The sequence below is a fragment of the Rutidosis leptorrhynchoides genome, chromosome 4 (assembly GCF_046630445.1).
Source record: "Rutidosis leptorrhynchoides isolate AG116_Rl617_1_P2 chromosome 4, CSIRO_AGI_Rlap_v1, whole genome shotgun sequence".
In the NCBI taxonomy this organism is placed as follows: Eukaryota; Viridiplantae; Streptophyta; class Magnoliopsida; order Asterales; family Asteraceae; genus Rutidosis; species Rutidosis leptorrhynchoides.
In genome coordinates this window covers 216,861,791-216,871,629 of record NC_092336.1, presented here as the reverse complement: position 1 = coordinate 216,871,629, position 9,839 = coordinate 216,861,791, and the positions used below count along the sequence as shown (strand labels likewise).

The following is a 9,839-nucleotide window of genomic DNA, read 5'->3' as shown; positions in this document are numbered from 1 at the left end:
CCACAGGGAGCAGTTGAATTTAAGAATTTAAAACTAGTAATTATTCTAAGTAAAAAGTAAGGGAGTTTGATTTTAAAATTAAATAAACTAAGAAACGCAAATTAAACAAATACGAATTCAATTGAGACAAGGGTATTCACTTAGATTCAATTTCCTAAGATCTAGATTGCTTTTATTAAGATCAACTAATTAGTATGATAAGCTGATGTTCCTCACTTAGATACTAATTTAAGTCATATAAATGTAAGTTAATAACGTTGGTTTCTCTCACGCTTATTAAGAACACAATCAATCAAACTAACTACTCAAGATAATGATTCAAATGAAGGATAATTTAGTGTCCTTTTTTGACTTCACAATTACCTACTCAATTGATAATTTAGCAAATAAGTCTAATTACACTAGTTTCCTACATGCAATTCCACCAATCTAGATTATCTTTCAACAACTAGACAAGTTTATCAATTTAATATCGGTCGTTATTTCAATCAACGGACTTAAAACTAAATGGATCAATCAATGGGAGTAATCAATAATCATGGATCAATAGCAATTAATTTAAATACACAAAAGATTAAAAATCCATCACCTATGTTCAATCATCTAAGTGTATACTAAGAATTTAGTTAGACATGATCATGATAAAAGCACATAAACACAAAGGTAAATCAAAATTCATCATGATATAAAACAAAGATAAGAAAAGATAGTTACCAATGATTAAATCTTGATACAATGATAATCCAAGTGCTAGAATACCTCAAAATAACCTTAAAAGCTGTAAAAAAAAACGTAACCCTAACTCTAATATTCGTAAGATAAAAAATGGATAAATTTTTTGGGGTTTAAATCCTATTTATAGGAGCTGCTCGAATCAGATGGTCGACATACTACCTTGCAACCACGATCCTGAACCTCGCGATCGCGAGGCCTTCTTTTTGTGGTAATCGCGCATGTAACTTGTAACATTGCGACCGCGAGACTGCATTTAATTCAACTCAACTTCTGTTCAATTCTCGCGCTCGTAATGGAGAAATTTCTGAACGCAATTGAGAAGCCTGCGATCGCGAGATGTAGAAGATATAACAGATCTCGTTTATTTTTTCCTTCTTGCTTTTTTTTGCTCGCTCGATGCTCAAACTTTACTAAAATCATCCAAAATGTACCCATGAAGACTTCTTGAACTCGAAACACAATTTCAAGTGTAACCATGATCTAAAGTCTTCAATTCATCTTCAAAATATAACTTTAAGTACCGAAATCACAAATAAATAAACGTGTAAGTAGCACGATATCAAAATTGTCCCAAACTTGAACCTTGCTTGTCCTCAAGTAAGCTCATCTTCAGAAAATATAAACCAGTGCAAAAATAAACATACCCGAAGCGTGTCTTCAACAATTAAGAAGCCAAGCTACACCATTAATAACACCATGAGTAAATGTAACAGAAAATGTGTGATCTTCAACAAGCATTTGCAAGGTTTAAGCCTTCAAATTCTTCAAGTGAATAATCATCAATGAGCATGGTATGGCCAAAACGGACGATTTATTTTGTGGCTATGCGTCAGGTAGCCGGCAGTCTATTTAGGATATTATTAGGAGGGTATGGTTTTAAATTTATAATATGCTGGGCCTAAATCTACTACTCCTTCCTATGGGTGAGTAAGGGAAGTATGACCTAGGGTCGTTCATTTAAGGAGACAACAGAATCGAACCATATCCGTAGAATTATCCTAATAGCTAATTAGATAGAGGAGTAGTTTTGGGATTTTCTAATGGTCTAAGGAAAACAAATAAATAAAGGATAGTAAATGCGATAAAATATGTAATTCAAATAAAGTTAAGATAAGTGCATGTTATGATCTCATCAGTTACTTGGCTTAGATCGTGAAATGTTGGCGCATGAATAGGTAGTGACTCTGTATTCGTTATGCTGTACCTAGACATCCCTATCATGTTAGTGATATGTCACCGGGTAATTACATTAGGTTTAGTGATTCTGAATAGACAACAATGCCCTCAAACACGAGTACGTATAGGCATGGGCGGCTCATTAGTAGGAGCACTTGAAAAAGGCGACATATTAACATTCCATAAGGTCTAAACTTTCTTATACATAACAGAAGACAAGGTGTTCCTAATTCGAGAGATGCGATGTGTTTTGATACTTTTGTTCACGATTAGTTAATACAAGGTGGTTAGGCCCTAAAAAGAGTTCAACCATAAAGAACACCATGGCTAAGTTCCTAGGTAACTTCCATGAATGCGTTCAGTTATCCTAACAATCCAATCCTTTACGGCTTTTAAACAAATAGTTCCTAAATTAACTAAGAATCCCTCAAGCGGGGTGCAATACTTGAGACCGCGTTATGGTGCAGTGTACTAGTCAACACTCAACTATTTCCATGGCCTTACATAGAAGTGGTGCAACTTAAAACAACCGTTGTGCTTCAACATGCATGTACTAAGTTTATATGCTTAGTGACTACACCAGCATGGTTCGAGTCCGACAATGTACTCCTAGTCTAATCAGAGGTTCCACTACGAAAGGGACCTTTACCGGAATCCAAAGCTTTAGTTAAACTACGGACAACCGGTGTGCCTCTGTCAAGCTTGCATTTTATTCGACAGAGTTCTCTTTCTAAGGGGTGACACAGATAGTGCACTCTGAATTGGGGTTCACGACTTCTCAATAACAGAGCCGGTAACTACGTTCTATTAGTTAGAATAGCGATTGAGTTAAGCATAATCGAAAAGCATCTCAACAAAATACACAATCCACAATATTATTTGAGCAGCGTAACTGATTACGTCATAACATACACTAAAGATAACTACTCATGAATCATTTTACAATATCATAAGTCATAATAATGGACGACATTATATAAAAATAAAGAATAGAAGTATCAGTAGATTAACTGAGTTCTGAAATTACAAAAGTGATAACTTTAGACTTCAGACCACTCTTAATACAATCTTCGCCATTCACCTCCGGGTACTAAATTTCTTGCTCGGAGAAGAAGGCCTTGAAAGTATGACTTTATAGTATTGTAATGAGAGAGTAGTGAAAAGTGTGTGGGAAAACAGAATGAAAAATGGCCTTTAAATACACAAAAGTTTAGCCTAGCAATCTGTGGGCTGGATGGTGGTAGGTCGTGGGCCAAGGCCGTATGGCATGATTGTGGGCTTCTGGTGAGCCGTGCTTCATGGGCGTAGACTGCTAACCAAGGCAAGCCATATGGATTATGGCAGCCCATGGACCAAGGCTGTATGGCTATCTGGTTAGGTTAGTTTCCTGGATCGTAATCTTGATTTCCGGGGTTGTAACTTGCTCTTCATCGTTTTCGCTCCAGATTCTTCGTTTTAAGTCCGCTTTTTTCGATTCTTCTTGCATTGTCTTTGTAATCTCTTAATCTACAATATAAAGCAAACAAACACTTATTTTGGACATAAAGTTGATATCTTTATTGATTTGGGGTTTAATATCGGGGGTAAAAACGTGACTTTTTGGCCGATATTAAATATCCCACACATAGACTTTGCTTGACCTCAAGCAAACTTCTCATTTTTAACTTAAAGAAATCTTTCAAAGTTTCCGTTCTATATGTCTAAGTGGTTTGCTTTTTATTATAAGAGCATAAGTAAGGTGAGTCCTCTGTGTTGAGGTTAGAAACTATCTCTGCTAGCATGCGAGGAGGTTACATGACTTAGGCTACCTCTTACGGGTCGCTCAATTCACACAAATGTTTGGGGTTCTCTATATATCCAAGAAATGAATTCACTCATAGCCAGTCATGTTGTATTCTTCGTCATAGGATTGATAAAGATTCAAATTCTCGTTGCTAATGTGACGGTGGTGAAGACCATAGCTTCTATGACATTTTTCATGGTGAAAAGGGGGTTTTTTAGAGTGGTGGTGAAGTTGTTTAAGGTAAATAAGGGTAAAATAGTCTTTTTAAAGCTTTATTCGGATTTTTGGAAAGAGGTAGATAGGAGTGCTAATATTTTTGCGAAGCACTCGTTGGATTTTGTTAAACTTCCTTCGAAAATTTTGATGAACAAGCATTCTTTTGATTTTTAAGTTTCTTGGTCTACCAGCGGTCTTCGATTTTTGACTTTATAAGTTCTAATCCTTTTCTTAGAACTTTGAAGAGATATCATTTAGAGTCATTGCTCTCTATCTATTTTTTTAATCGTCTCTAGGAAATTCTGCTTTGGTAGACTTCCATGCTTCTGCCACAATTCTGGTAGGTACTATCTTCGAGAATCTTCTTTTGAGGTGATCTCGTTTTTGAGGTTTTATCCATGTATGGTGAACATAGGATCATTAGAATGTTATTAATTTTGGGTGGATGATCATGAGGAGAATGAATTGATGATGGTGATGGTGATGGTGATAGTGGTGAATGGGTGATAATATAAGGAAAGAAGGGTTTCTTTTGACAAATGGATAGCTCTTCTGGTTTCACCTTTGTCACATTTTGCTACTCGAAAATGCAGATCTATAGCAAGTTCTGGTTCTGAACACAAACATCGGCGTACTCAGAAAATAGTGAAGCATTAAATATGAATGCTTTTCATGGTCTTATTTAGCTACCTCACCAAAATTAAATTAGGTTGTATATGCCAAGTCATGCAATGCTCTTTTAGAGAATCGGTTCATCCTAACAAGATTTTTGTCTTAGATAAGCCTTAATTTTTATTACAAATGTTTTAGGTTTCCGAAAGTACTTATTTGCAAAGGCTTTCCTTTGTTAAAAGTTTTAAAATTTAGCTTAAGGACAGAGAATCTATGTAATGGGCTTATTACGATATGACATTAGAAGGTGTTTACATCGTTATCCCACACTTAGACGATCATTGTCTCTAATGTTCCTATTGTGGTATCCCACACTTAGGATTTTTAGTAAATGGTTTTGGGAATATTTTTTAAATTTTATTGGGTTGGAATCTAACAATTAGTGATAAACTAGGGTGCGTCTTACTTAATGCATAAATTTAGGGCTATTAGCAATTAAAAAGAAACGAGTACTTCCCTATGGAATGACGAGTATGCTGTTCAAGAAACTTGCTGGCTGAAAGAGTCAGGTAGTTACGGCAGACTCGTGAGTTTCGTCGTTTATTCTTAGGCTCATTTGTCGTTACTTATTATCTTCTTTTCCACTTTATTGCACGGCTTGCCTCCCGAGAAGCGCTTTTGTTTAAGATCGTTTGCTCGACCATTGTCTTGTTTACCACGAGGGTGTAAACATGTTCCTTTGATAGATGTCTTTGGTGAGTAGAGGGTAAACATATCTTAGTGGGTAGATCCTTAAAAAGTGTCGGATTAGTATGTTGAGTAGATGCCAGATTTCTCTTGATGGTCTTCCGAAGAAAAGGAGTGTGGTAGCTTGTGACAGATCCTGAAGTCTAAGGAGAATATATACAATAGCTCTACTAATGGTTCCATGCACATCGACCATGGATGCAGTGCTTGTAGTAATTGTTTCTCGTCATGGGTGCTCAATTCTAAGGTCTTCAAAGAGTGTCGAAAATTGTATCTTCACGATCTCGAAATCTTTGGATTTTGGATCTCCACAAAAAGAGTTTGTTGTTCTGCACGGATTCCATAAGAGTTGGAGCTGGTGCGAAGTAAATATGATTCCTGACTCAAGTAGTAAAGTAGCTGCTTTGTTGTATATCTCTTGGCATCCAAATTTGAATGTGTGGTGCGGATCTATAGACTCAACGAAGATACGCCGTAGCTGGTTAGTCACGAAAGTGGCTAAGTTGACTTGGGTAGGATCCAAATGAGAGAATGGGTTGTTTCGTCTCTCTTCTTCCAATACTATCGATCTTAATTTTTTGATAATCAGATCAGCGTGGTGATCAAGTGTTACGTAAATTACTAGCCTTTCTAGCATTCTTTCAAAATCATCCATTTCTAGGAGAATGAACAGGCTATGAAGATTGTCGATCATTTTTAAATCAGTGTAATATGATGGACGTCCGGTGGAGCAGTCCATGTGTTCTCGAATACGAGTCAGCAGCATCCTTTGGCTATCTGAGAAAGGAAGTGCAAATCCAGCTAGGGCTTTGTATACCTTAGCGTAGATAATCTTATGATCTCGGTAGAACCCTGTTTCTTGAATAGTGTGAATTACTGAATTGAGTTCTCGTTCTCGCTCTTCTATGTAGATGTGATCTTGGAGTGCTCTGATGAAGTCTTGAATGTGCTCTTCCAATAGCTCTATATCATCATCTTATCTTTGTAGGTAATGATTATACTCTCTATTGTTAGTCTTAATTTGATCTTTTAATTGAGTTGTAAATTCAATTGTGGAGCAGTTGATGGCTTCTATTATCTTCTCAAATTCATCAGTATAGTTGATGAACGAGATCGTATCAGTGTGGTTTGATATGATATGGGAACCGTGATTGTCTCTGAGTTTGGCTCTTCTTAATTGATGACTGTGGAAGAGAGCGAGTATCAACATGAATGTTGTTATAATGATCTTCCTCCTCGTTGCTATCTTCCGTAGTGGTATCCGAATAGTCGATAATTTCTACTACTTCAGTTTGCGAACAAGATTGTATTATACCCCGAGGTTTGGCTACTCTACTAGCGGGATCAATTCCGACATCTCGTAAATTGAATGGTTCCTTTGGTTTTGTTTGGAAACGAAAAACCATGCTATTACTTTGATCTTTTACTTCCAGCTGCATGATTTGTTCATGATGTTGCTGAGTTTCTGGGGATGTTCCTCCTACCAATTCTTCCTCTTCCTCTATGTCTTCTTCCTCTTCTATTTCTTCTTCTGCTTCCATTGCTTCTTCGAGGTCTTCTTCTTCCTCTATTTCTTCTTCGAGATCCTCTTCTTCCATTTTGGGATCTTCGGCTGATGGCTAAGATTTGTCATCGGAAGTGATCTGTCTAGTGGAAATAGCGAACATCTATTCATGTTCATGGAAACAGGTTGGACGGTCCATTTTGAATGTAATGCTCTCCCCATATGATCGTAAGATTAAGATTTGATTGTACACATCAATGACAGTCCTAGCCGTATTCATGAATGGTCTCCCAAGACAGTTGGTGTATTTAGGTATTCCTTAATATCCATAACTACGAATTTCGTAAGATACAAGAATTTGTCAACTTTCACCAAGAATTTTCAATTATGCCTTTAGGATATCTGATTGTGTGATCGGCAAGTTGGATAGTCATTTTGGTTGGTGTTAAGTCTCCTAACTCCAATCTCTTATAGAGAGAGTAGGCCATAAGATTGATACTTGCTCCTAAATAAGCTAAAGCTTAAATGGTTCTAGATTGGTAAACTGAACACTGGAAGATGAATCGACTAGTATCTCTGAGTTTCATCGGTAGGGAGTTCCTGAGTAGTGCTGAGCATTCTGTACGTAGTGGAATTTTGTTGGAATCTGGCATCCTCTCCTTCGTAAAGAGTAGTTTACGTTTATACCTACTTTGGTTTGGGACTTTGAACATGGTGTCCAAGAATTTTCCATTGAGCTTGAAGGTTTCAAGTCCCTTAGGACTGTTCTTGAGTCTTCCTGGATAGGGTATACGAACTGGATTTGTCTGAGGTGGTTTCTACATAGTAGCTGCTTTCTTCTTAAGTCTATTTAACCTTCTTCGAGGAGTCGGTTCTTCCTTTGGGATGATGAAGTCCATTTTCTTTGATTCTTTTATGTGGATATTTTGGATGGTGTTGCTAGGAATCTTCCTTGTGGTCGGGTTTCAAGGCGTTGAGATAACTGTCCGGGCTGTGTTTCTAGACTTTTGAGTAGAGCCAAATGATTTCTCATGAGTATCTCTGTCTGGTCTTGTCTAGATGCAGTTCTCTGATTTAACTATTGTTATCCTTTAATGAAATGACTTAGCTGATCGTCTGTTCTGATAGTTGGGTTGGTTGCTTTTGTGATCTGAGTGGTTGGAGAATTTTCCTCAGATGGAGGTCCAGTGAGGGAAGTGGTTAATCGTAGGTTAACTTAGGTTATAGTTGTGGATAGGGTGGATATATGTAGCGCGGTTGAAAAGGTGGGTTGCTTATTTGAAATTGGTTACTTCTGGATTGCTGATTAAATCCAGGGTTTTTGCTGACATGCAGGGCATTGGACGTAACAGACTAAACCGTCAAGGTTCTCGTACTCAACTTGGTATTCTTAATAAGCTGAAGGGTTGGTACAGGTAGTACAGGACTGGGCCTGGTTAACTTGCTGAGGTTGCGTTTCAGTTCTCTTAGTTGTTTTGCAAGAGTTTCCATCTTGTCCGTCAGGGTTTTGATGGCTACTGTTTGATTATTAAGTGCGGAGAGTGGGGCAGATGATGAAGGTTGTTCACCACTGTTTCAGTCATGATGATGCATCGTCACATTCTCGAGCAGGTCCCATGCTTCATTTGAGATCAGGTTCATCAGATTTTCTTGAGCTACTACATCAATCGTCATCCTATGATATACCGTAAGACCATTGTAGAAGGTACATATTTGGGCTGAATGTTCTAACTGGTGATTAGGGCATTTCTTCAGCGGAGTTTTGAATCGCTCCCATGCTGTGTACATTGATTCATCATAACTTTGTTTAAAGTTAATGATGTGATGTTTAAGCTTGGTTTGTTTGAAAGGAGGGAAATGCTTGGTTAAGAATTTGGAAGCCATTTCTGTCTATGACGTGATGAAGTCATTTTCCAGTCCTTCAAACCATGTCTACGCATGATGAGTGAGAGAATAGGGAAACAAATATAGCTGAACTACATCTTATCATATCCCTGGCTGCTTGTAGGAATTCGAAAGAGAAATGAATTTATCAAGATGTGAATTGGGGTCATCATTCGGTAATCCATGAAATTGAGGACCATTTTGGATGAGCTATACAATGTGATATTTTAAGTCGAATGAGTGTCCTTGGATATATGGAAATGTAATTCGTCCTCCTCGACCTTCAATCGAGGGTTTTATATTTTCAGCAAGAGTGATGCATAACGCCATCGGGTTTCTGAATGCTCTAAGTCTTTCTTCCTTGCGTGCTTTGGATATCATCGATTCCGAATCATGGACGAATATCAGTGGTCCTGGTCTGGATCCGGTATGGGTCATACACTAGGTATGCCTGATTTTAATTTATAGGTAGGAAAATCTTATAGTAATCTAAAGTATTCTAAGGTTATCTAGTCAAATCTAATGTAATCTAGTTCTAAAGTATCTACTTATTACTAGGGTTGGTAATTCTAGAGATATATTTTTGGTTCTTGCTACTGTTTCCCTGGTATTTTGATAATAGAGTTTTGCTTAAACCATTCAACAAACCAAGTGGCCAGATCGACTACGGAGAGACATGATCCTTCTGGTTCCAATATAATTGGAGACTGTTCGGAAAATCCAACAATTAAGTCCATGTTTAGTTGTCTTTCTTAGACACCACTAAAAGCTCTTAAAGATAAGTCTTACTGAAACAATATTGCCTAGTACCAGTCCCCGGAAGTGGCGCCAAAAACTTACCTTCTCCTAATGATATGGCCAAAATGGACGGTTTATTTTGTGGCGGTGTCATCAGGTCGTCGACCCTCTATTTAGAATATTAACAGTAGTATATGGTTTTAAATTTATAATATATGGGGCCTAAATCTACTACTCATTCCTATGGGTGAGTAAGGGAAGTGTGACCTAGGATCGTTTGTTTAAGAAGACAACATAATCGAACCGTATCCGTAGAATTATCCTAATAGCTAATTAGATATACGAGTAGTTTTGGGATTTTATAATGGTCTAAGGAAAACTAGATAAATAAAGGAAAGTAAATGCGATAAAGTTTGTAATTCAAATAAGGTTAAGATAAGTACA

The 9,839-nt window shown here is 37.3% G+C and overlaps 1 non-coding gene across 1 annotated transcript; it reads left to right on the top strand.

The window, feature by feature from the left end:
• Window positions 1-8,502: 8,502 nt before the first annotated feature.
• Window positions 8,503-8,608, top strand: LOC139846072 (small nucleolar RNA R71). Its single transcript, XR_011758817.1, has one exon. It is a non-coding gene; the product is annotated as a small nucleolar RNA R71 (small nucleolar RNA).
• Window positions 8,609-9,839: the final 1,231 nt, after the last annotated feature.